General features: G+C 43.7%; 1 long non-coding RNA gene across 1 annotated transcript; it reads left to right on the top strand.

Annotated features, from left to right (window-relative positions):
- Positions 1-11,326: 11,326 nt before the first annotated feature.
- On the top strand, positions 11,327-16,319 carry LOC113564690. The gene is made up of 2 exons (XR_003408245.1): positions 11,327-11,368; positions 16,207-16,319. It is a non-coding gene; the product is annotated as an uncharacterized LOC113564690 (long non-coding RNA).
- Positions 16,320-21,818: the final 5,499 nt, after the last annotated feature.

The raw sequence follows: 21,818 nt of genomic DNA, 5'->3' as shown, positions 1-21,818 counted from the left end.
CACCCCGCTTGACTTGGCCGCTACGAAATTAGGATCGGGAGAGAACCCAACGGCTGGCTGTGTTCGCTGAGGAGGCGTTCCGCAGAAGAAGGGGAACTTAGTGCTTGTCGGAGCCAAAGAGTGAGGCCGACCGAGCCCTAATTTTCGGTACCACGGGTTGAGCAGTTCCAAGACTGCTCATTAAGGTGGGCCCCCTTGTGGGAGTATCGTGATGGCTGTGGTTGGTACCCATATCGCGGGTAGAGCCTTCGAGCTCGACGTTTGAGTAACGGCGCGGGTTGCTCAACACTCCGGTGCTTTTGAGCTTGACTCTAATCTGGCAGTGTAAGGAGACATAAGAGGTGTAGAATAAGTGGGAGATATTAGATCTCGTTTTGGAATCGACAATGAAATACCACTTCTCTTATTGTTAACTCTTACTTGATTAAATGGAACTTGTATCATTTCCTAGCCATTATACGGATATATTTAGTGTATCTTATAGTATTGGGTTTTGATGCAAGCTTCTTGATCAAAGTATCACGAGTTTGTTATATAATGGCGAAGAAATTATTTATTAAAACGAAGCATTTATGTATTTTTGATTTGAAAATTTGGTATAACTCCAATAACTCAGGTATGATCCAATTCAAGGACATTGCCAGGTAGGGAGTTTGACTGGGGCGGTACATCTCTCTAATAATAACGGAGGTGTCCCAAGGCCAGCTCTGTGCGGACAGAAACCAAACATAGAGCAATAGGGCAAATGCTGAATTGATCTCGGTGGCAGGGACAGCAAAAGCTCGGCCTATCGATCCTTTTGCTTTAAAGAGTTTTTAACAAGAGGTGTAAGAAAAAGAAAAGTTACCATAGGGATAACTGGCTTGTGGCGGCCAAGCGTTCATAGCGATGTCGCGATGTCGGCTCTTCCTATCATTGTGAAGCAAAATTCACCAAGCGTTGGATTGTTCACCCATGCAAGGGAACGTGAGCTGGTTTAGTTAGTTAGTTAGTTAGTAGACAGGTTAGTTTTACCCTACTAATGACAAAACGTTGTTGCGACAACATTCCTGCGTAGTACGAGAGGAACCGCAGGTACGGACCCATGGCACAAGACTTGTTTCAACGCCTCTAAGGTCGTATCCGTGCTGGACTGCGATGATAAATAAGGGGCAATTTGCATTGTATGGCTTCTAAGCCATTTAAAGTTTATAATTTACTTTATAAACGGCAATGGATGTGATGCCAATGTAATTTGTAACATAGTAAATTGGGAGGATCTTCGATCACCTGATGCCGCGCTAGTTACATATAAAAGCATTTTTTAATACAATGACAAAACCTAGAATCAATTGTAAAGGACTTTTGTAACAGGCAAGGTGTTGTAAGTGGTTGAGCAGCTGCCATACTGCGATCCACTGAAGCTTATCCTTTGCTTGATGTTTCGATATAAAATATATAAGTACTCATCATGTACTTATATGGGAAGCATTCAACGGCGCCTAGAGTAGCCAAATGCCTCGTCATCAATTTAGTGACGCATATGATATTGTCCCTATCATATTATAGAAAAAAAAACTTAAAGAAATGAAGTCAAGTTGCCGAGACGCATATGATATTGTCCCTATCATGTTATAGAACTAAAGGACTTAAAAAAATCAAGTCAAGTTGCCAAATGCTTTGTCATCAATTTAGTGACGCATATGATATTGTCGCTATCATATTATATAAATAAAGAACTTAAAGATATCAAGTCAAGTTGCCAAGACGCATTTGATATTGTCCCTATTATATTATAGAAATAAATAACTTAAAGAAATCAAGTCAAGTTGCCAAGATGCATATGATATTGTCCCTATCATATTAAAGAAATAATGAACTTAAAAAAATCAAGTCAAGTTGCCAAGACGCATATTATATTGTCCCTATCATATTTAAGAAATAAAGAAGTTTAAGAAATCAAGTCAAGTTGCCAAATGCTTCGTGATCAATTTAGTCAGTCACTTCCTAACTCTCGTCGAGTGCTTACGTGCCTACGAATAAGCGTGTTTATTTTCGGAGTGATTTTCGCTGTGAAAAAGTTAACCTGGAATCTTTAAAAACGTACAGACAGTTGGGCCAAGTCCTGGAGTGCGTGTGATACACGAACGCAAGTTCATGCGACGTGTCTTTGGGCTGCAGAAGGTAGATGCTAGCAAATCAGCAGACTGGTGTTACCAGTCGTCGGCTAACTCAGCTGGTGGATCAGCTGTTCCAGTGGTGTGTGTACTGGCTGAACTGACTCCGACAACTAGAACCAGTTTCGACATAGGTGGCACCCCTACCCCTATAGTAAAAAATTTTTCCGCCAGAGGGCTCCCCCCTTCTGCACCAGACAATTACACACACACTCATACAGAAAAGGCAAAAATCTTAAAGACACTAGGAGCACGTGGGCAAAAACGCTATGGAAGTGGATAATGTGGCCTTGCCCACTTCTAAGAAAAATGGTTTGCAAACGCTTGTGCCTAAGAAGAATGCAGGCAAGCGCAAGGAGCCACCTAACGTAGTTACGAATGTAAACCCCCAAGTTCCCAAGGTACTAAATCACATAAAAAAGAATAGGTCGGCAGCTCCAGCTCCAGCTCTAGTGAATCTGATAATGAATCCGAGGAACCAGGTGAGGTACGACAGTTCACCGTGCCCCAAAAGAAAAAGACAGCTAAACTGGCCAATGTCAATGAGGTCAGCGATGCTGAGGAGCTGCTGTCAAACACCAACCGATTCGCTGCACTGCCTATCGAAGATACCTTACCAAGGAACCAGCTATACCAGTGGAGGCCGCTGTACCCAAGCCCCCTTCAATCATAATACCTGGGGTGCACAGCATTGCAGACATGCTAGCTGACCTTGGAGAAGTCACCGAGCCAGGTAGCTTCGCTTACAAGGCTACCGGAAGATGTAGCGTAAGAATTATGCCGAAAGACAGCTCGACTTATAGGAAAATTGTTGACCACATGGACAATCATAACATGGCCTTCAGGACTTTCCAGCTCAAGGAAAACCGAGCTTTTCGGGTGGTAATTAAGGGGCTACATTCAACAACGCCAGCTGACTACATCACTGAAGAACTAAAGGGGCTCGGACACATTGTTCGAGACATCAAGAACGCCGTCTCAAAAACCACAATGAACCCTATGGCTATGTTATTTGTAAAGGTGTTTGAGATCAACAGGCTCTGCCACGCTGTGGTCTCCTCAATAGGAGCCCAGAAAGTTCAATGACCTGGTGCAGTGCCACCGCTGCCAGGCTTTCGGGCATACCAAGAGGTACTGCAGATTGCAGTACACTCGCGTAAAGTGCGGTCAAGGGCATGCCTCTATCGAGTGCACTAAGGCCAAAGGCGCTCCTGCCACATGCGGTAACTGCGGGGAGGTGCACAGTGCTTCATACCAAGGCTGCCGTGTATATATCGAGGCCAAGAAGAGGGCTTCCCCCAAGCCAAAAGCGAATGCAATGGCACCACCGCCGAAAGAGGCCCATACACCACCAGCGACAACCAACAAAGCCACATACTCTGGCTTCAGCTACGCTGACGTCACCAGGGGAGGATACCCCCAGCAACAGCAACCCAAACACATCTTCAACCAACAAGGTCTCATTGACCGGGAGGCAGCGTTGGAGGAGAGAATAATGAGGCGCATGGAGAATATGATGGCCTCAATGTTCTCCCAGCTTAAAGACATGGTGATAGCCACATTCTCCTGCCAGAGAACCATGCCATCAACACACAAATAGTAATCTGGAATGCTAACGGCTTGGCGAGTAACAAGCCAGAAGTGGAGCTCTACCTGAAAACCAACCAGGTGGATGTGATGCTGGTCAGCGAGACCCACTTTACAACGAGGTCTCACTTCAAAATCCCTGGCTACGAAGTGGTCAACGCCTTGCACCCGGCGGACAGGATCAGAGGTGGAGCCACAGTAATCGAGAGAAGTGGATTACTGTACGAGGAGATGGAGCCGGTGCAGATGGACTGGATGCAATGCGCCACAGGTCAGGGTACTACTTAGGACCTACTAAGGACTCGCGGAGGCACCAAACTGATTAGGCGAAATACCGACACAACTGTGTTTAAAAGCTGGCTTGAAGAAAACGTTGACCCACATCCGGCTATAACAATTGGAGGAGACATAGACGATGCCGTTGCTAGTATTACTGGCAAAATCCACCAGGCGGCAAGGTTGGCCACACCCACACCTCGTACCAACAGTGGGAGACTCCAAGTAGACCGCAGGGACGACCACCTATGGTCGACTGAACTGGCGTCGATGGTATCGGAGAAAAGGAGAGGCTGAGGAGAATCTGGCAGTCTAACAGAGCTCCGTCTGACAAGAGGGCCTACAACAGAGCCTGTAAGCAGCTCAAACAGATGCTTCATGACTCGAGAAGCAAGGCGCTCGAGGAGTACCTAGTAGAACTGGAGCCTGGCAATGCTGGGCACAACATCTGGGACGCCACCAAATACCTGAAGAGGCCTGTGCAGAGGGTGCCATCTGTTAAAACCGCTGCAGGTGTATGGTGCCGGTCAAGCCAAGAGAAAGCGGATGCGTTTGCCTGGAAACCAGTTTCCGTGAGCTGGGTTTAGACCATCGTGAGACAGGTTAGTTTTACCCTACTAATGACAAAACGTTGTTGGTCCGCAGCTACGGACCAATGGCACAATACTTGTTTGAGCGAACAGTGGTATGACGCTACGTCTGTTGGATTATGCCTGAACGCCTCTAACGTCGTATCCGTGCTGGTCTGCAATGATAAATAATGGGCAATTTGCATTGTATGGCTTCTAAACCATTTAAAGTTTATAATTTACTTTATAAACGACAATGGATGTGATGCCAAAGTAATTTGTAACATAGTAAATTGGGAGGATCTTCGATCACCTGATGCCGCGCTAGTTACATATAAAAGCATTATTTAATACAATGACAAAGCCTAGAATCAATTGTAAACAACTTTTGTAACAGGCAAGGTGTTGTAAGTGGTTGAGCAGCTGCCATACTGCGATCCACTGAAGCTTATCCTTTGCTTGATGATTCGATATAAAATATATAAGTACTCATCATGTACTTATATGGGAAGCATCCCACGGCGCCCAGAGTAGCCAAATGCCTCGTCATCAATTTAGTCACGCATATGATATTGTCCCTATCATATTATAGAAAAAAAAACTTAAAGAAATCAAGTCAAGTTGCCAAGACGGATATGATATTGTCCCTATCATATTATAGAAATAAAGAACTTAAAGAAATCAAGTCAAGTTGCCAAGACGCACATAATATTGTGGCTAATATTTTATAGAAATAAAGAACTTAAAGAAATTAAGTCAAGTTGCCAAGACGCACATAATATTGTGGCTAATATTTTATAGAAATAAAGAACTTAAAGAAATCAAGGCAATTTTCCAAGACGCATATGATATTGTCCCTATCATATTATAGAAATAAAGAACTTAAAGAAATCAAGTCAAGTTGCCAAGACGCACATAATATTGTGGCTAATATTTTATAGAAAAAGAGAACTTAAAGAAATCAAGTCAATTTTCCAAGACGCATATGATATTGTCCCTATCATATTATAGAACTAAAGAACTTAAAGAAATCAAGTCAAGTTGCCAAGACGCTATGATATATTCCCTATCATAATAAACAAATAAAGAATTTTAAGAAATCAAGTCAAGTTGCCAAAGACTTTGTCATCAATTTAGTGACGCATATGATATTGTCCCTATCATATTATAGAAATAAAGAACTTAAAGAAATCAAGTCAAGTTGCCCAGACGCATATGATATTGTCCCTATCATGTTATAGAAATAAAGAATTTTAAGAAATCAAGTCAAGTTGCCAAGACGCACATAATATTGTGGCTAATATTTTATAGAAATAAAGAACTTAAAGAAATCAAGTCAATTTGCCAAGACGCATATGATATTGTCCCTATCATATTATAGAAATAAAGAACTTAAAGAAATCAAGTCAAGTTGCCAAGACGCATATGATATGATTAGTTTCCTGGTTGGGATAATGGGAAGGTCTGCGGTATAAAGGGTGTAGAGGATTGGTCCGAGTACGCTGCCTGGCGGAACTCCAGCTCTGATTAGTCTGGGTAGGCCTATTGCACTTCCGCATCTGACGTGAAAAGCTCATTCCTCAGTGTAGGATTTAAGGAGGGTAAAATGAGGGCTTGGGAGGCAGGATTTTAGTTTATGGAGGAGTCCAGGATACCAAACTCGGTCAAATGCCTGCTTCACATCGAGCATTACAGTGCATCAATATTTCTTCTGCTCGAATGCCTCGAGGATGCGTTCGACTAGCCGGTGGCACTGCCCCGGTGTTCCATGGCAGCGTCTGAAGCCAAACTGGTGATCGGGGATCAATCCGGTATACCTCGTCCAGTATAGGCAATACTCTGCGCAAAAATACTCTTTCGTGTATTTTGGAGAGGATTGCCAGTAGGCTGATCGGACGATAGGAGGCTAGGTTGGCTTCAGGCTTACCGGGCTTCAGGAGGACAATAACCTCTGCTCTTTTCCAATCCTTCGGGAAGTATCCTAGACGGAAGCAGCCGTTGTAAATGCTGGCCAGCATTTGTGTGCAGCGGAGTGGTAGCATCTTTAAGGCTGCTGCATCTATGCGATCCAGGCCTGGAGATTTGCTGTTCTTCAGTAGGGCGATCTCCTGCGCAACTTCCTCCTGGTTGAATGGTTCCAACGGCGGGCCGGGGAAGCCTTGGACTGTCGAGGAATCTGGCGGTTTCGGCACGCTCTTCGGCAGTGCAGCAGTCGAACGTTGAGAAGGCATTGAAGAGGTGTTCGGCGAATGCTTCTGCTCGTTCACCGTCCATCTTCTTCAGAGCTCTCTTGGTCGTCATCGTCTTCTTCGCTCGAAAGCATAGCAAAGGTGTTGTTGGCCAGCTTTTTGCGCAGCGCTGCGCTAGTGCTTGGCTTGTCATCCAGCTCCTCTCCCTGCGATTCCTTAGCCGGTTTGCGCTTGATCTCGCCCGGCTCTGAGTGCGAGGGGCTTCCCTCGCTGCTGGAGCTGCTTTTGCGTACTCTGAGAGCCTTCTTGCATGGTGTTGTTCCCAGCTTGTGGGTGCGCGGGAGGGCCTGCCAGTCCATCCTCTCCAAGGGTGGTAAGGAGGAGTAACAAGCGCCACCTGCTGGCGCTTTATGGGACTGATTGACGCCCTCTGGCGAAGAAATTTTTAACTATACGGGTAAAGGCGCCACCTATGTCAAAACTGGTTGTGGTTAACGGATTCAGTTTAGCCAGTACACACACCGCTGGAACAGCTGTTCCACCAGCTGAGTAGGCGACGACTGGTGACACCAGTCAGTTGATTTGCTAGCTACATGCACTGTTGCAAATAAGTTAAATACCATCTGCAGCCAGGACTTAACCCAACTGTCTGTACGTTTTTAAAGAATAACAAATCGTTTCCATGTATTATCGTTAATTTTTGGAGGCAGGCAAATTTATTGTTATTTATTTAACCTTCCGTAAAATTGGAAAATTATATCGTTACCGCGGTATAATATATATTTGTCGGAGCATAATTTTGCATGTGTTAGTGTGTTGGTATTCTGGTAGTGTATTTCATCATAATGGAAATATTGCATCAGCTTCTTTTTTCGCAGTTATTGGTTGCTTGTAGTTTGTAGTTTTGGGAAGAACCGTTTTAGCGCGGCGCCAGCGTGTTGTCGCTGACGCCGCGTGTGGTTCGATGGTAAGCACGGAGAAGAAGAGTGCGACACAAGGCAGTTGTGCGTAGTACTTCAGTGCGATCGGAACTCACTGCGCTAGCATTATGGCAAATAACAACGATACTGCGACATCAGAAGTGGGATCGGGCTCCCTACCTGATATGTCTAGTGAACCATGGCGGATTTTAATGGAAATGCAAAATAGAAACTTTATTGAGCTTGTTAAAACACTGCAAACAACGACATCCGAAACAACAAATAAAAATTCGGTAGTGCTACCCAAATTCAACGCAGACGGTGCTGGCGTCGATGCAACGGCGTGGTGCTCTACAGTGGACATAATTTTCGCAGAAAACACCATAAAAGGCAGCGCGTTGGTGATGGCTTTGAGTGCAGCGATGGAAGGTAGTGCTTCGCAGTGGCTTGCTCAAATTTGTTATCCTGGCATAACTTAGGCCGAATTTAAAGAACTTTTCGTTCAACTTTTTGCCAGTGCGGAAACTCCAGCGGCTATGTTTTTGGCAATGCTGGCAGATTGTCCAACTGACGGTGAATGCCTTTACAATTATGCTAGTCGCATGATGACGTCACTTATTACGAAATGGCGTGATATGAATGTGGAGGAAATTGCAGCTTCAGTAACGCTTGCTAAGATGGCACATGTGGATAGCAGATTGCAGCGATTGACATTTACTTCAAATGTACGGACCAGAAGTGAATTGCAAACGGAGCTTAAAGCATTTACCTTCAACAAAAGGAAGAAAACTCTGCCAGAAGAAGCGGCTCCGTCTGAAATAAGATGTCATTTCTGTGGAAAACTAGGCCACAAGATGATCGAATGCAGAATTAAACAGCAGAAAAATCTTTCATCTCGTGCTAAGGACAGCAACGATAGAAGCGCAGTTGGTCACCATCAAAAATCGGATGTAACCTGTTTTAACTGTGGAGAACGTGGCCATATTTCAACATATTGCAGTAAACCGAAGAAAGAAAAAGGCACGCTTCAGGAAAAAAAGGGCGGAACTTTGTGAAGTTGTTGAACCCAAGGGCGAGATGGTTCATCAGTGCGAGACATATCCAATAACTTTTGACTCTGGATCGGAATGTTCATTAATTAAACAAAAGCTAAGTAACAAATTTGTTGGTAAAAGAATTAACAATGTAGTGCTGTTGAAAGGTATTGGCAATGGTAGTATTTGTAGTACATTGCAAATACTTAGTAACGTAAAAATTAACAACTATTGTATTGAGATATTGTTTCATGTTTTGGACGATGTGCATTTAAGAAATGATACCATTATTGGTCGAGAAGTGTTGTTTTCAGGATTTAATGTAATAGTATCACCTGGTCAATTTGAAATTATCAGATCAAAAACTGTAAATTATTGTTCAAATGATAAACAACTTTGCGAGTTGAATGCTGATCTTGTTGGTGAAGATATGAGGAGGTTAAAGAGTCTAATGGGAAAATACTCAAAATCTTTTATTAACGGAATTCCTTTGTCTGGGGTTAGCTCAGGGGAAATGAAAATTAAATTGGTAGACCCAAATAAAATTGTTCAAAGAAGACCATATAGGCTTAGTCCAAATGAAAGAGAGTTGGTGCGTGAAAAAAAATTAAGGAGCTATTGGAGTGTAAGATTGTAAAACCGAGCTGCTCACCCTATGCAAGTCGAACGCACTATGAGCACCTTTAAGAACTTATTGACTGCAGTTGAGACTAGCAGCCGCGCTTGGCAAGATGCGTTGGGAGAGGTTCAATTAGCGTTAAACTGTACGGTTAGTAAAGCAACTAAGGCAAGTCCCTTAGAACTGTTTATTGGCAAAGTTGCCCGCCCGTTGGGGTTGCTTCCACCTTGCGATACGGCAGACGAGATTGATTTGACAGAGGTGGGAGCGCAGGCAGTTCACAATATTTCAGCTGCAGCAGCATATAGCAGGAGGCAATTTGATAAAGGAAAAGCCAAAGTTGTTAAATGTCAAGTTGGAGGTTTCGTGTTGTTGAGAGGTGAAGAAAGGCATCAAGCAAAGTTAAGTCCGAAGTTTGGAGGGCCTTTTGAAATAACCGAATTGTTGGAGGGGGATAGATATATGCTCAGGTCGTTGACGAACAATAGAAAATATAAATATGCTCACGATGACATAAGAAAAATGCCAGATTGGCAAGTACAAGAAGAATTAGAAAAATGTGAAAAGAATTTAAATGTAATGGTTGAAAATGAAACTGTTGAAAGAGACAGTGATGAAGAGATGGAAAATGAAGCTGTTGAAAGAGACAGTGATAAGGAAATGGAAAAGAAAGCTGTTGAAAGAGACAGTAATGAAATGATTAGAATATAAGCTTTAGCAAGTGACACTGCGATGGCCTGAAGGACTTATAATGAAATTTATAATAATAATGTAAGCACAAGTGCAAAACAATTGTTTTGATCATGGCGTGTGGCGCATTAGATATTGTAATGAAATGATGAATGAATTATGTTAAAAAGTTTTGTATTGCTCTAGGAATGATATTGAGGTGTGAAATTTAATTTGTTAATGTAAGTGTAATTTGAAAATGGTTTTGTTGTATTAAAGAGGAAGCATTATGATAATATTTCACGAGGTCGTGTAATGGTCAGGATGGCCGTGTCGGAGCATAATTTTGCATGTGTTAGTGTATTGGTATTCTGGTAGTGTATTTCATCATAATGGAAATATTGCATCAGAAATATTGCGATCGGAACTCACTGCGCTAGCATTATGGCAAATAACAACGAAACTGCGACATATTCATATTTATTACATGATGGAAAAATTACAAAATGTTCAATATAGAAATCATATGCGCTCGGTTTTACGTTATGTATTACCAGAGAGTTATACGGATAAAGATAAATTTTAAATTTATCATCAAATTGCAAATGATTTAACTCAATATTTATGTTGGTTAAACAAAAATTGTACATGTGTGGATACAATATCTATGTATGTATGTTGGAAACAAAATGATATTTTAGAATGAAATATGTATAATATAAATACAAAATTATAGAAATATATATTTTATGAACTGGTTAATAATGGTGAAACAAGTATAAAAAAATAATAGAATATACGAATACGAATGCTATATAAAAATGGCCGTAATCGAATTAAAAGAGATTTAAAATTTTACCCAAAGGCAAAATATTGAAGTATTTTTCAATATGATAAAATAAATGGAATTATATAAAATGGAAATCTATAATATTTATATTGCTTATTTCAGTTCGAAAAATATAAATGGAATATGAAGAAAGAAACATTATTCTGGTTGATCCTGCCAGTAGTTATATGCTTGTCTCAAAGATTAAGCCATGAATGTCTAAGTACACACGAATTAAAAGTGAAACCGCAAAAGGCTCATTATATCTGTTATGGTTCCTTAGATTATTAACAGTTACTTGGATAACTGTGGTAATTCTAGAGCTAATGCAATAAAATCATGGAATTAAAACATGAACCTTATGGGACATGTGCTTTTAAAAGTCTAAATCCAAGCGATCGCAAGATCGTTATATTGGATAACATGGAGATCGTATAGTCTTGTACCGACGACAGATCTTTCAAATGTCTGCCCTATTAACTTTTTATGGAAGTATCTAGGACTACCATGGTTGCAACAGGTAACGGGGAATCAGGGTTCGATTCCGGATAGGGAGCCTGAGAGACGGCTACCACATCTAAGGAAGGCAGCAGGCGCGTAAATTACCCACTCCCAGCTCGGGGAGGTAGTGACGAAAAATAACAATACAGGACTCATATACAAGGCCCTGTAATTGGAATTTTTTTTTTTTGTAGCGTGCGTTTAGATCTGTCAGAGTGGACAATAATTAAATGGTTTGGCGGGTGACTTAACTTAAGGGATACTACATGTATTTGGGGCGGAATTTAAATTCATTTGTTATTGTTGTGGTAGGTCAAGGGGATGTCTCCTCTTTAGTCGTCTGCTGGTTTGGCTGTTGTCCAATAGGTTTATGGCGAGGTGGTTGGGGTGGTACCTGCTGAGCTTGGAGATTTCTTCTGAGACTGATGGGATTCCCAGTTCTCCATGTATTACAACGTTCTCGTGGTAGGAATGCGCATTACAGGCGGATGTTCTGGAACCGCTGTAATATCTGGCGATTCGAATTGCTTGCCGTGCCCCAAGATTGGCTTGAGAATTGCTTTGTACACCAGGATTTTGAAGTTTTGCCTCAGCTTGGACCTTCTCCCAATAAACCATTGCATCTGCCTCAGTTGCGCATCGGCCTGTATGCGTTTGCTGAGTAGCCTCAGCCCTAGATACTTGGGTGCGGGCACGTTGGGAATGATGGTTCCGATCACCGTGACCGTTGGGTAGTCTCCTCTTCGTAGTGAGAGTTGACATTTCCGCGTTCACTACGATATTCCATCTGCTGAGCCAGGGATTTAACGCGTCCATTTGCCTTTGTATTATTTCAGAGGCTTCTCTTGGGTTGGATGATGAGGCGAGGAAAGCAGTGTTGTCTGCATATATGGCTATCATTAGTTTCCTGGAGGGGATAATGGGAAGGTCTGCGGTGTAAAGGGTGTAGAGGATTGGTCCGAGTACGCTGAACTCCAGCTCTGATCAGTCTGATCAGTCTGAAAAGCTCTTTCCTCAGTGTAGGATTTAAGGAGGGTAAAATGAGGGCTTGGGAGGCAGGATTTTAGTTTATGGAGGAGTCCAGGATGCCAAACTCGGTCAAATGCCTGCTTCACATCGAGCATTACAGTGCATCAATATTTCTTCTGCTCGAATGCCTCGAGGATGCGTTCGACTAGCCGGTGGCACTGCTCCGGTGTTCCATGGCAGCGTCTGAAGCCAAACTGGTGATCGGGGATCAATCCGGTATACCTCGTCCAGTATAGGCAAAACACTGCGCAAAAATACTCTTTCGTGTATTTTGGAGAGGATTGCCAGTATCGGACGATAGGAGGCTAGGTTGGCTTCAGGCTTACCGGGCTTCAGGAGGACAATAACCTCTGCACTTTTCCAATTCTTCGGGAAGTATCCTAAACGGAAGCAAACGGAAGTTGTAAATGCTGGCCAGCATTTGTGTGCAGCGGAGTGGTAGCATCTTTAAGGCTGCTCCTGGTTGACTGGTTCCAATAGCAGTTTGGGAAGCCTTGGACTGTCGAGGAATCTGGCGGTTTCGGCACGCTCTTCGGCAGTGCAGCAGTCGAACGGTGAGAAGGCATTGAAGAGGTGTGCGTCCGATCGGCACCAGGATCCATCCGCTTTGCGCACTGCAAAAACTTTTTTAGGTCGTTTTATGTGGCGGGTGACGTTCCACAGGTTGTGATCCGGATCCCCTGGAGAGAGTTCCTCGAGGAATCTGAGGAAGGAGTCCTGGCGTAGGCTGGAGATCTTTTCCTTAAGCTCATTTGTGGCGTGATTGAGCGCTGTTTTGTCTCTTGGGTTGCGCGACAGGAACCAGACTCTCCTGCGACGCCTCTTTTCAGCCACAAGTGACGCAATTTCCGGGGACCAGAGGTGGGGATCTCTACGTTAAAATCTCCAGCTGCTATGAAGCGGGGCCCAAGATGCTCGAAGAACTCGCTGAGATGGCTTGCCGTTATGCGGTATCTAAGGGCAAAGTAGACCGCTCCAATGCTGATTTCTCCTTGCGGGCTGGCGATCCTGATGACAGGACATTGTGCCCAGTCTTGCTGAAACGCGGGCAGCTCTAGGTATTGGATACCGCTCCTGATGAGAATGGCTCCTCCTCCGCGTGCTCTGCCAGTGGGTCTGCCTGGATAATGTCATATCCGCTGATATTGAAGTGGGATCTGGGGAGAAGTGGGTTTCGGCTACGAGTAGAATGTCAATCTGGTGGATTTTGAGATGGTGCTCGACTATGGCCTTGCTGTTCTGCAAGCCGTTTGTATTCCAGACAAATAGATGGAGCTTTAATTGATTGTTGGGGATGCCACAGGCGGCGCCTTATTAACATTCGCATTCGCGACGGGCCTTGCACTCGGAGCTGCGAGTGCTTAGGCCTTTTTATAGGCAGGGCATCCCTTAAAGGACGCGGGGTGGTCCGCTTGGTAGTGGAAGCAGCCCGGTTTGTCTTCCGCCTTCTTCTCGCATTGCCTCGAGTCGTGAGGACCCCCGCATTTTACAGAGCGATGCTCCATAAAACAGTACCGCTGTGTATGACCGAAGCCTTGGCATCTATAACATTGTGGTACATCGTTGAACTTCTGTGGCGATTCGATGGTTACCTGCAGATTCGCTTGACCTGATAGACATCTATCTTGGCAAAGAAGATTCCCAGAAGTTCTTTTGTTCTTCTGCCAAAGGGATTATGCAGATCTCTTACAGTGTTCCCCTGACTGCAAAGGTCCTCGATGACTTCGTCACGGTCAGTGGAGTGGTGGAGTCCTTTAATGACTACCTTGTAGGCTCTTTCGTCTTTCGGTTGGAAGGTACAATGCCTTTTATTTTGAGCCACAAGCTGCTGACGCAGAGCAGTGTAGGACTCCTTGTCCGGCATCATGACTCGCACGATGTTTCCGTTCACGGCCTTGTATGTGAAATTGTTCCTCTGGCCCACAAGCGTCGTGATCATCTTGATGAGTGCCGAGATGTTGGTCACATCAGGAATAATTATCGGAGGTGGTTTGATGGTCTTCGGGGTGGGTTTTGGTTTTTCGGGGGTTTGGGTTTAGTTTCGACTTTAGCAGGTCAGAGTTCATCCTCAGAGCTCTCTTGGTCGTCATCGTCTTCTTCGTTCGAAAGCATAGCAAAGGTGTTGTTGGCCAGCTTTTTGCGCAGCGCTGCGCTAGTGCTTGGCTTGTCATTCAGCTCCTCTCCCTTCGTTTTCTTAGCCGGTTTACGCTTGATACGCTTTTACGTACTCTGAGAGCCTTCTTGCATGGTGTTGTTCCCAGCTTGTGGGTGCGCGGGAGGGCCTGCCAGTCCATACTCTCTAAGGGTGGTAAGGAGGAGGAACAAGCGCCACCTGCTGGCGCTATATGGGACTGATTGACGCCCTCTGGCGGAGAAATTTTTAACTATAGCGGTAAAGGCGCCACCTATTTCGAAACTGGTTGTGGTTATCGGAATCAGTTTAGGCAGTACACACACCACTGGAACAGCTGTTCCACCAGCTGAGTAAGCCGAAGACTGGTAACACCAGTCAGTTGATTTGCTAGCTACATGCACTGTTGCAAATAAGTTAAATACCATCTGCAGCCAGGACTTAACCCAACTGTCTGTACGTTTTTAAAGAATAACAAATCGTTTCCATGTATTATCGTTAATTTACCTTTATTTAACCTTCCGTAAAATTGGAAAATTATATCGTTACCGCGGTATAATATATATTTGTCGGAGCATAATTTTGCATGTGTTAGTGTATTGGTATTCTGGTAGTGTATTTCATCATAATGGAAATATTGCATCAGCCTCTTTTTTCGCAGTTATTGGTTGCTTGTAGTTTGTAGTTTTGGGAAGAACCGTTTTAGCGCGGCGCCAGCGTGTTGTCGCTGACGCCGAGTGTGGTTCGATGGTAAGCACGGAGAAGAAGAGTGCGACACAAGGCAGTTGTGCGTAGTACTTCAGTGCGATCGGAACTCACTGCGCTAGCATTATGGCAAATAACAACGAAACTGCGACATATTCATATTTATTACATGATGGAAAAATTACAAAATGTTCAATATAGAAATCATATGCGCTCGGTTTTACGTTATGTATTACCAGAGAGTTATACGGATAAAGATAAATTTTAAATTTATCATCAAATTGCAAATGATTTAACTCAATATTTATGTTGGTTAAACAAAAATTGTACATGTGTGGATACAATAATTATGTATGTTGGAAACAAAATGATATTTTAGAATGAAATATGTATAATATAAATACAAAATTATAGAAATATATATTATATGAACTGGTTAATAATGGTGAAACAAGTATAAAAAATAATAGAATATACGAATACGAATGCTATATAAAAATGGCCGTAATCGAATTAAAAGAGATTTAAAATTTTACCCAAAGGCAAAATATTGAAGTATTTTTCAATATGATAAAATAAATGGAATTATATAAAATGGAAATCTATAATATTTATATTGCTTATTTCAGTTCGAAAAATATAAATGGAATATGAAGAAAGAAACATTATTCTGGTTGATCCTGCCAGTAGTTATATGCTTGTCTCAAAGATTAAGCCATGAATGTCTAAGTACACACGAATTAAAAGTGAAACCGCAAAAGGCTCATTATATCTGTTATGGTTCCTTAGATTATTAACAGTTACTTGGATAACTGTGGTAATTCTAGAGCTAATGCAATAAAATCATGGAATTAAAACATGAACCTTATGGGACATGTGCTTTTAAAAGGCTAAATCCAAGCGATCGCAAGATCGTTATATTGGATAACATGGAGATCGTATAGTCTTGTACCGACGACAGATCTTTCAAATGTCTGCCCTATTAACAACAGGTAACGGGGAATCAGGGTTCGATTCCGGATAGGGAGCCTGAGAGACGGCTACCACATCTAAGGAAGGCAGCAGGCGCGTAAATTACCCACTCCCAGCTCGGGGAGGTAGTGACGAAAAATAACAATACAGGACTCATATACAAGGCCCTGTAATTTGAATTTTTTTTTTTATATAGCGTGCGTTAGATCTGTCAGAGTGGACAATAATTAAATGGTTTGGCGGGTGACTTAACTTAAGGGATACTACATGTATTCGGGGCGGAATTTAAATTCATTTGTTATTGTTGTGGTAGGTCAAGGGGATGTCTCCTCTTTAGTCGTCTGCTGGTTTGGCTGTTGTCCAATAGGTTTATGGCGAGGTGGTTGGGGTGGTACCTGCTGAGCTTGGAGATTTCTTCTGAGACTGATGGGATTCCCAGTTCTCCATGTATTACAACGTTCTCGTGGTAGGGATGCGCATTACAGGCGGATGTTCTGGAACCGCTGTAATATCTGGCGATTCGAATTGCTTGCCGTGCCCCAAGATTGGCTTGAGAATTGCTTTGTACACCAGGATTTTGAAGTTTTGCCTCAGCTTGGACCTTCTCCCAATAAACCATTGCATCTGCCTCAGTTGCGATTCGGCCTGTATGCGTTTGCTGAGTAGCCTCAGCCCTAGATACTTGGGTGCGGGCACGTTGGGAATGATGGTTCCGATCACCGTGACCGTTGGGTAGTCTCCTCTTCGTAGTGAGAGTTGACATTTCCGCGTTCACTACGATATTCCATCTGCTGAGCCAGGGATTTAACGCGTCCATTTGCCTTTGTATTATTTCAGAGGCTTCTCTTGGGTTGGATGATGAGGCGAGGAAAGCAGTGTCGTCTGCATATATGGCTATCATTAGTTTCCTGGAGGGGATAATGGGAAGGTCTGCGGTGTAAAGGGTGTAGAGGATTGGTCCGAGTACGCTGCCTGGCGGAACTCCAGCTCTGATCACTCTGATCAGTCTGAAAAGCTCTTTCCTCAGTGTAGGATTTAAGGAGGGTAAAATGAGGGCTTGGGAGGCAGGATTTTAGTTTATGGAGGAGTCCAGGATGCCAAACTCGGTCAAATGCCTGCTTCACATCGAGCATTACAGTGCATCAATATTTCTTCTGCTCGAATGCCTCGAGGATGCGTTCGACTAGCCGGTGGCACTGCTCCGGTGTTCCATGGCAGCGTCTGAAGCCAAACTGGTGATCGGGGATCAATCCGGTATACCTCGTCCAGTATAGGCAAAACACTGCGCAAAAATACTCTTTCGTGTATTTTGAAGAGGATTGCCAGTAGGCTGATCGGACGATAGGAGGCTAGGTTGGCTTCAGGCTTACCGGGCTTCAGGAGGACAATAACCTCTGCACTTTTCCAATCCTTCGGGAAGTATCCTAAACGGAAGCAAACGGAAGTTGTAAATGCTGGCCAGCATTTGTGTGCAGCGGAGTGGTAGCATCTTTAAGGCTGCTCCTGGTTGACTGGTTCCAATAGCAGTTTGGGAAGCCTTGGACTGTCGAGGAATCTGGCGGTTTCGGCACGCTCTTCGGCAGTGCAGCAGTCGAATGGTGAGAAGGCATTGAAGAGGTGTGCGTCCGATCGGCACCAGGATCCATCCGCTTTGCGCACTGCAAAAACTTTTTTAGGTCGTTTTATATGGCGGGTGACGTTCCACAGGTTGTGATCCGGATCCCCTGGAGAGAGTTCCTCGAGGAATCTGAGGAAGGAGTCCTGGCGTAGGCTGGAGATCTTTTCCTTAAGCTCATTTGTGGCGTGATTGAGCGCTGTTTTGTCTCTTGGGTTGCGCGACAGGAACCAGACTCTCCTGCGACGCCTCTTTTCAGCCACAAGTGACGCAATTTCCGGGGACCAGAGGTGGGGATCTCTACGTTAAAATCTCCAGCTGCTATGAAGCGGGGCCCAAGATGCTCGAAGAACTCGCTGAGATGGCTTGCCGTTATGCGGTATCTAAGGGCAAAGTAGACCGCTCGAATGCTGATTTCTCCTTGCGGGCTGGCGATCCTGATGACAGGACATTGTGCCCAGTCTTGCTGAAACGCGGGCAGCTCTAGGTATTGGATACCGCTCCTGATGAGGATGGCTCCTCCTCCGCGAGCTCTGCCAGTGGGTCTGCCTGGATAATGTCATATCCGCTGATATTGAAGTGGGATCTGGGGAGAAGTGGGTTTCGGCTACGAGTAGAATGTCAATCTGGTGGATTTTGAGATGGTGCTCGACTATGGCCTTGCTGTTCTGCAAGCCGTTTGCATTCCAGACAAATATATGGAGCCTTAATTGATTGTTGGGGATGCCACAGGCGGCGCCTTATTAACATTCGCATTCGCGACGGGCCTTGCTTTCGGAGCTGCGAGCGCTTTGGCCTTTTTATAGGCAGGGCATCCCTTAAAGGTCGCGGGGTGGTCCGGTTGGTAGTGGAAGCAGCCCGGCTTGTCTTCCGCCTTCTTCTCGCATTGCCTCGAGTCGTGAGGACCTCCGCATTTTACAGAGCGATGCTCCATAAAACAGTACCGCTGTGTATGACCGAAGCCTTGGCATCTATAACATTGTGGTACATCGTTGAACTTCTGTGGCGATTCGATGGTTACCTGCAGATTCGCTTGACCTGATAGACATCTGTCTTGGTAAAGAAGATTCCCAGAAGTTCTTTTGTTCTTCTGCCAAAGGGATTATGCAGATCTCTTACAGTGTGCCCCTGACTGCAAAGGTCCTCGATGACTTCGTCACGGTCAGTGGAGTGGTGGAGTCCTTTAATGACTACCTTGTAGGCTCTTTCGTCTTTCGGTTGGAAGGTAAAATGCCTTTTATTTTGAGCCACAAGCTGCTGACGCAGAGCAGTGTAGGACTCCTTGTCCGGCATCATGACTCGCACGATGTTTCCGTTCACGGCCTTGTATGTGAAATTGTTCCTCTGGCCCACAAGCGTCGTGATCATCTTGATGAGTGCCGAGATGTTGGTCACATCAGGAATAATTATCGGAGGTGGTTTGATGGTCTTCGGGGTGGGTTTTGGTTTTTCGGGGGTTTGGGTTTAGTTTCGACTTTAGCAGGTCAGAGTTCATCCTCAGAGCTCTCTTGGTCGTCATCGTCTTCTTCGTTCGAAAGCTAGCAAAGGTGTTGTTGGCCAGCTTTTTGCGCAGCGCTGCGCTAGTGCTTGGCTTGTCATTCAGCTCCTCTCCCTTCGTTTTCTTAGCCGGTTTACGCTTGATACGCTTTTACGTACTCTGAGAGCCTTCTTGCATGGTGTTGTTCCCAGCTTGTGGGTGCGCGGGAGGGCCTGCCAGTCCATACTCTCCAAGGGTGGTAAGGAGGAGGAACAAGCGCCACCTGCTGGCGCTTTATGGGACTGATTGACGCCCTCTGGCGGAGAAATTTTTAACTATAGGGGTAAAGGCGCCACCTATGTCGAAACTGGTTGTGGTTATCGGAATCAGTTTAGGCAGTACACACACCACTGGAACAGCTGTTCCACCAGCTGAGTAAGCCGAAGACTGGTAACACCAGTCAGTTGATTTGCTAGCTACATGCACTGTTGCAAATAAGTTAAATACCATCTGCAGCCAGGACTTAACCCAACTGTCTGTACGTTTTTAGAGAATAACAAATCGTTTCCATGTATTATCGTTAATTTTTGGAGGCAGGCAAATTTATTGTTATTTATTTAACCTTCCGTAAAATTTGAAAATTATATCGTTACCGCGGTATAATATATATTTGTCGGAGCATAATTTTGCATGTGTGTAGTGACCAACTTAAGTTTACACTGCAAAAACTCTTCAAGACACCCTCGCCCTAAATTATAGCAGCTTTTGTGTAAAACAAAAAGCGAGAGAATTGTCTTAGACCAATCAGGACAGAATATGATCGTACGATTATACAGTTAGGAAAAGAAAAGCTATAACAGCGACCACCAGCATGCAGCTTCCCAGAGCTTAGATCATTATCGGATAAAACTTCGTGGCGAACGCTCACAATTTTTGACGCTGCCCATTTAAACTTCACATACACGTGGAAATATAATCAGTTATATATATATATCCAATCTCATAAAACAAGAGTTGGGATATTTCAATAAATTTCCGTGTTCGATTCGTGTGAAAGTGGCAACGAGATTCGACCCCAAGGCGTAAGGAAGGCCAGGCCTGTATAAGAGCATTTGGTTGCTCTACAGCCGACTACCCCCACTGTAGCTTATCTTCACACGAGTCGGCGTGTATCATTAGTATCAATATAAAGCCATTTCTTTTATTAATCGGTAGTCCAGTTTTGAATATTGTTTATGAGTAAGACGCACTTATTAAAATGTAGTAGCGTTTCGTACTATCCTAAGCTAAAAGAACCCCGACCTACGGCGAGCTAGACCCGAGCATAGCAAGAGTGCGCATCCCTAGCGAAGGAAGTACAAGGTCCTCTTTATTAGTAATTACCACCCACTATTAAAAGACCAACTAGTTAAAAATCTATCGAACTACGGTACACTACACATTTTTGGCGCCCAACGGGTGAGGCCCGACAGGTACTACACATTTTTGGCGCCCAACGTGGGGCCCGAGAAAATACACTACACATTTTTTGAAGCCCAACGAGTGGAGCTCGACAAGTACTACACATTTTTGGATCAGACGTGAAGCTCGAAAAGTCCTTAACTTGTTATAGCACACTAAGCTCTAAAGTAATCCATCCACAGTTAAAACACAATATAACTAATTCCAATAAATTAACATATTGGATTGAGAGTATCTATTTGGAAGGGATAGTAAAACTTAGGAACATGCGATTCAATTTGAAAGAGAATTGATCGACCAAGTGGAACTGTTTCGAATCCACAGGAGCTCATCACCATACGTTTCTTTACTCAACTTTATTTACAATTTGATTTTTCTGGAATACATTATACTTACACTTCAATAAGTCCGTATATTGTCCGATTTTCAAGTGAATAAAAGCATGAGGCAATAGACCAGCTACAATCCACTAACAAATAGAGATACAACTAAGATTCTGATAGAAGTGATCGACATAAAGAAAGACAAACCAAATAATTACAACATATCTTAACAACAATAATATGGCAGCGAAGAATAGTGCAGGTAATGCAGTTGAAGTTTCACAAGGCGTTGAAAATAGCTGTGCCATATGTAAAGAAATCTTAGCACCAACCCTTTGGCAGCAACAACATCGTGCAGGCACACATTTCATAAAAAGTGCATTATAAACCACTTAAAAAGTACACAAACATGTCCAATTTGCAATGCAGATTGCATCGAATCGAATTTTTCTCACTGTCAATGTCAGCAAATCCAAATTTTGTATGAAGGAGATCATATATCTCGGTTTTATAATTGGGAATGGACAAATAAGAACCAATCCAGATAAAGTTAAAGCGATAGTAGAATTTCCACAACCAACTTCGATTAAGCAGTTACGAAGATTTCTAGGATTAGCAGGATGGTACCGACGGTTCGTAGAAAACTTTGCCACTATTAGTTTTCCTTTAACGGAACTTCTTAAAAAGAAGAATACGCTTGACTGGAACGAAGAGGCTCAAACCGCTTTTGAAAACTTGAAATCATGTCTTACTGCT

The sequence above is a fragment of the Drosophila erecta genome, unplaced genomic scaffold (genome assembly GCF_003286155.1).
Source record: "Drosophila erecta strain 14021-0224.00,06,07 unplaced genomic scaffold, DereRS2 tig00000329-arrow-arrow-pilon, whole genome shotgun sequence".
Taxonomy (NCBI): domain Eukaryota; kingdom Metazoa; phylum Arthropoda; class Insecta; order Diptera; family Drosophilidae; genus Drosophila; species Drosophila erecta.
Note: the sequence above shows the minus strand (reverse complement) of the source record. Positions and strands in the feature narration are given on the sequence as shown.